Source organism: Trichosurus vulpecula, chromosome 3 (genome assembly GCF_011100635.1).
Source record: "Trichosurus vulpecula isolate mTriVul1 chromosome 3, mTriVul1.pri, whole genome shotgun sequence".
Lineage (NCBI taxonomy): Eukaryota > Metazoa > Chordata > Mammalia > Diprotodontia > Phalangeridae > Trichosurus > Trichosurus vulpecula.
Genome location: NC_050575.1, coordinates 90998173 through 91004348, shown reverse-complemented (window position 1 = coordinate 91004348; position 6176 = coordinate 90998173).

Genomic DNA, 6176 nt, shown 5'->3' with positions numbered 1-6176 from the left:
ACCAATTTTATCTGTGATAACGCTCCAGTTTATTTTTGTTGAATTCTCAAGAACATTATTATTGCTTGCTGTTGCTGTTAATTTCTGATTGTGTGATTTCATCTGGCTAGGGAGCTCCTTTTATTCATGCAAATCAGCTATCTGGCAACTTAATAGTCACAGAGAGTTGACTGCAGGACCGAGAGGCAGAGTGATTTTCCCAGGGTCACATACCAAGCGTCAGAGATGGCACTATCCACATGCCGTCTTTCATTACCGCTGTTTTTATTATTTTGCATTTGTATGGAAGTGTACTCTCAAGTCACTGGGGTACTCTGTAGTAATTTAGACTAGACCTGAAAAGAGTAATTACTCAGTTCTCTGCAATCACCTTGGGGGCTGGCTGTCTGTAGAGTCAGAATGCAAACTACATCAGCAATGTAAAACACACACACACACTCAAAAAACCACACATGCCAACTCCTTGATGACACCATTCATTGTGTCCATTTTGATTGGTCAGGGATAAGGGGTGGGGAAAAGAGGCTATAATACTTATTTACAAGTCAACACGTGTGTAATTTTGCCACATTTTGGACCCTGCCACACACAAATCGTACCTAAGTGCTCATAAAAGGATGATTTTTAAATGTGGCTATTTATATTTGCAGTGTGAATGATTCCCAGTAGTTTCCCCTGATATATTATCTCTGGAATATTTAAAAACAACAAAAAAAACCTATGAGTTGGTAATCTCTAGTATAGAATTTGAAAATTTTAAGCACCTTTATGTTACAGGAAAAAATGGAGTGCTACATGAACATAAATTTCCTCTCCATAAGAAAGCCTCCCAAAGCAGTCCATTTTGGCCTCCGCCCACTCTTGCATTTGGCCTGGCTTGTACAGCATGGGGGCTTTCTGATTTCAGAATTGAGCCGCTGAACTCTCAGTCTTCTTGCCCAGAAATGCATCGGCTAGAGCAGATATTGCTTTTCTTCACTACCATAATCTTTCTGTGAATTTGCTTTTCTTTGCATCCATATATACCTGGATATAGAGATTTTTGTTTAATTGAGGAATCCTGAAAATGATAAATGTTGTAGGGGATGTGGGAAAACCGGGACACTAATGCCTAATTGGTGGAGTTGTGAACTGATCCAATCATTCTGAAGAAATATTTGGAACGATGCCCAAAGGGCTACAAAATTGTGTATACCCTTTGATCCAGTTATACCACTGCTAGGTCTATATACCAAAGACATAAAAAAGGGGAAGAGGACCTATTTGTACAAAAATTTTATAGAAGCTCTTTTTGTGGTGGCTAAGAATTAGAAATTGAAGGGATGTCCATCAATTGGGGAATGGCTGAACAAGTTGTGATATACGACTGTGATGAAATATTATTGTGCTATAGGAAATGACAAGCAGGAGTTGTACGCAGTAACAACAATATTGTATGAAGAACCATGAATGCCTTAGCTATTCTCAGCAATACAATGATCCAAGGCAATCCCTGAGGACTAATGATGACACATAGTATCTGCCTCCAGAGAAAGCACTGATATTGTCTGAATACAGATTGAAGCATGCCATTTCGCACTTTCTTTCATTCATCCTTTTTTTATTTGAGTCCTCCTGTACAAAAATGACTAACATGGGAATGTTTTACATGAAAAAAAATGATAAAAAATTGAAGATTCCTCTCTTCTCCTAGAAGCTAGGTATCTCAGTGGCTAGAGCCCCAGGCTTGGAGTCAGGAAGTTGTTGACTTGTTTCAGTCATGTCTGACTCTTTGTGACCCCATCTGGGTTTTTCTTGGCAAAGATACCTACCTGCCCTAGAGTCAGGAAGGCCCAAGCTCAAATCTGGTCTCAGACACTTACTAGTTGTTTGACCCTGGGCAAGTCAGTTAACTTCTATTTCTCTCAGTTTTCTCAACTATAATATGGGAATAATCCTAGCACCCATCTTACAGGGTTGTTGTGAGAATCAAATGAGATAATATTTGTAAAGTGCACAGCACCTGGTATACACTTAATAAATGATGCCTCCCGCCCCCCTCTTCCTTCTACCCTTCCATTGAGGACCTTGGAAGGACTGTGCATACCTGAGGAACCCTGGCATCTCTATTCTTTTAACATTTAATAGGATGAAGTGTCATCCAAAGACAGTTCAATCTGAGGCAGCTGTAAGAGAGATATAATGTCCATGACAGGAGATAGAGCAATTCCATTGTGCCCTGCCCTAACTAGACCTCATCTGGAACAGTGAGTTCAGTTAGGGAAGGACAAGGCAAACTGGGGCATGTCCAAAGCTGGGAGACCAGAGAAGTGAGGAAAGTGTAGAATATGTTTTAGGAATATCTGTTAAAGGAATTGTTTAGCCTAGAGAATGGAAGCACTAGATCACCTATCTTCAAGTGTTCGAAAGGGGAAGAAAGATTAGACTTGGAAATACTTGGCACCTGATAGGGTGACTGGGTTGGAGCAGAGAGAAGTAAAGACATTGCAGAAGATAAATTTTCACTCTATGTAAAGAAAGCTTTCCTAAAAATTAGAGATGTTCTAAAATGAAATGACCTTCTTCCCAAGGTCATGAGTTCTCCTTCAATACAGATCTTCAAATAGAGACTGGGTGATCACTCACATGGATGACGTGGAGGGAATTATTCCTGTTCAGGCATGGTTTTGTCTAGGTGACTTTGGAGGTCTTTTTGGAATAAAGTCTATGACTCTTTAAGGGTGAGTCTGTGTGACTTTATTTAATCTTCTTCTTTCTCTTTTCTATCCACTTATAGTCATTGCAGGTTGTTGTCATGGTTGTGGTGGTTGTTTTTAAACTACACGTATATTCCTTCATCAGTATAAGGTACTTTCCATGAGGAACTTCTATCAGTTCAGATCAGCAGCCTCTCTACAACTTATAGACTTCAAGTTGGTTGGGGCACGGAGGAGTTAAATGACCTACCCAGAGTGACACAACCAGTACATGTCAGAGACTTGAACCCAGGTTTGTAACCAGAATGGACTTTGTTTTCTTTGAATGACTCAGCTTACCTCATTGAGCTTCCCTGGACACTGGGGCTTGCTCTTCCGGGGCAGGAAGCCCAGCGACCATGCCAGGAATCAGAGAACTTCCTGTGTGATGAGTCATGGGGCTGGCTGAGGGGAGGTGTGTTAACCTGGTCTACGCTAGGGGGAGGGGCCAAGTCAAGAACCAATCGGCCCTGGTCGTTCAGGTGGCACTTGATGATGTCAAAAACTCTATAAGAGGGGAGAGGACAGCTTGAAGATTCTCTCTCTTCCGGTTGGAGCCAGAGACGCCTACAGCCGAAGCTGAGCTGCCGGTAGCAGAGCTGACTGGAGGCTAGTGGGTAATCTTCTTACCGTAGAGGGGAAGCATGTATACGATTTTGCCTTATACCATCTCGCTTCTCTGTGGCCTCCTGGTTACCCTTGTGAGGCGGACTTATTGGGCCTGGAAGCTTTTGATGAAAATATCAAAATGGGGATGCTGGTTTGTGGGCTTGTTACTGTGGAGGAGTGTAAATACATGCTTTAGTTCTCCTGCCTTCTGCCTAGAGAATTCCTTATATCCTGCAGTTCCGGACCTTTTAGGCACATATGAGACTCTCTTTGAAATCATAAATTCTGCCTTCCTAATATAAGGTTTTACTCATTTTGTAGCCATCTCACTATCTAATATATCATGCTGTCTACTTTATTGTTTTAATTCTCACAGTATTTTTATTTAAAAGACACTCATGTTTGTATATAATTGTATACATAACTATTTAACTGCTTGTATATATGCATATGTGTAAAACTGATGCCTGCATATATGTATATATACATACATGAACATCTACATATTATAGGGCATACAAATAAGAAATTATTTTAGAAATGTTAACAATGACATTACTTAGGAAAATCTGTTATTTCCTCAATACCGCTTTTTTTTTACCTTTTCCTCTTTCTAATGAGATTCTTATAATTTTTTTTTACACATCATTTTTTGAGAACTATGAAGAATAACTTTGAATTAAAAAAACCCTCTCTCCTGGCTGATATTATTCATCCTTATTGTTATGCTTTCTCACGAGTGAGTATTTTCTGCTAGCTTTCTTGAATAGCCTCAATTCCCTAGTAAGCTGTATAACCAACTCATATATTATGAATATTGACAATGGTGACTGTTCCATAATGCTTTCATTTATAGTACATTGATCACCTGTTAACTCCTACTTTTTTTTCTCCCACACATTTCAAATCTCAAAGGAACTATGAATTCATTAGTGCAAGTGCTTTTGCCATCAATGAAAAATGTACCGCCCCTTACTCACTAATAGACACATTTCTTAGTAGATGATCTTCATAAGTTGTTAAGGTAGTAACAAATAATAAATGAATAGATAGATAGATAAATGAATAGATAGAGCAATAAATAAATAGATAAATAAGTAAATAAACAAACAAAAAAAATAAAGGAACGAATGAGCAAATAAATAAATAAATCTTATCATCCTTCCCCATCCCCCAGATATTGAAGCTGTTTGTCCTTAGCTAGTCTGGTCCTTAAAGGACAAGCACATAGCCTATCACTGTATACAATAGAGAGTTTTTTGCTTCATTCACCAAAGCTTGTCCTTTGCCCACATAGCCAGTGAGAACCCACTGTCACCTATCTACCTAGAAAAAAGATCAGAGGAGGACTTCAATATAGGTTCCTCCCATAAAATCATTCTTTAAATGAAAGATGTCAAATCTCTGGCACTCAAGGATTTTCGATTAATTTCTCCCAAACTCTGTTATCTGATTTAGACTTTATGATCACCCAAACAATTGGGACCACTCATATCCAGTATGATTACTTTGCTTTCCTCATCCTATAGTCTACATTGTAATCCATTGTTCTGTCTGACATGAGACTAGTTAAGTGGGAATACAGCTGATAGTATGAAAACTATTCAATTTTTCTCAATTAAATGAACTGTGTTCTTTCAGTGTTTATCTTTAACCCTTGTTTGGTTAAAAAAATTTTCCCCCTAGCTATAGCTGGGAACCTGATCTGATTTTTTTCTATTTTTTTCTGGTGACTTTAATATTCAGGTCTCACATCCATTTTGAGTTGATTATGATGTATGGTGTAAGATGATGATCTAAACCTAATTTCTACCAAACTTTTTTTAGTTTTCCTAGCAATTCTTATGAAATAGGGAATTTCTCCCCAAATAATTTATATTCTTATGTTTGTGGAACATTAGGTTATTGATTTTCATTGTTTCTGATTCTACCTCATATAATCAATTCCAATGATATACTTTCTTATTTTTTTAAATCAGTACCAAGCAATTTTGATGATTACTACTTTTCAATATAATTTGAAGTCTAGGAGTATTATTCAACTTTCATTTCTACTTATTCTCATTCATTCCCTTTGAATTTCTAGGCCTTTCACTCCTGCATATGAATATAGTTGTTTTTATTTTGTCTACCTCAATTATAACCTTGGTGGTTTGACTGGTATAGCATTACATATATAAATTAATTTAGGTAATATCATAATTTAAATTATAATAGCATAGTCCATTCGTGAACACTGAATATCTTATTTCTTTAAGTAGAATTTTGTAACTCTATCTATATACTTCTCAAATGTGCTCGATAGGCTGACTTCAAGATTTTATGCATTTTGTAGTTATTTTGAGTGGGTCTTCCTTTCTATTATTGCCTCTTGGATCTTGTTATTGCTGTATGTTGTTATGTGGGAGTGATGACAATGGTGTCATAGAGGGGAGGCAACAGCACGGAGGGAAGTTTAACTGTGGGTGCAATTTCTCCAGGAGAGAGTCAATCATTCCCCCAAGACACAAATTTGAACCTTGAAGAGCACTGGGGAGAAGGCAACCCCCAGAAGTGGGGTGCCATAGCAACAGGACCCTGACCTGGGGGCAGGCAAGTTCAGAATATTGTGGATTGTGGAGAAAGTGATGTGTAGGAGAAGAGTTAGGAAGGAAATGACACCTATCCCCCTGGATATCATAGTCCTATGGCAGTATCCCAAGGATCCTGTTCTGGTTATCATATCTTTGTGAGGATATAATATACAGACTCTAGCAGGGTCTAATACTTAGGGTTAAAAGATTATCTGCTAGAGTTGTGAAATGGGTTATTTTGATAACCCATTTGATTTTA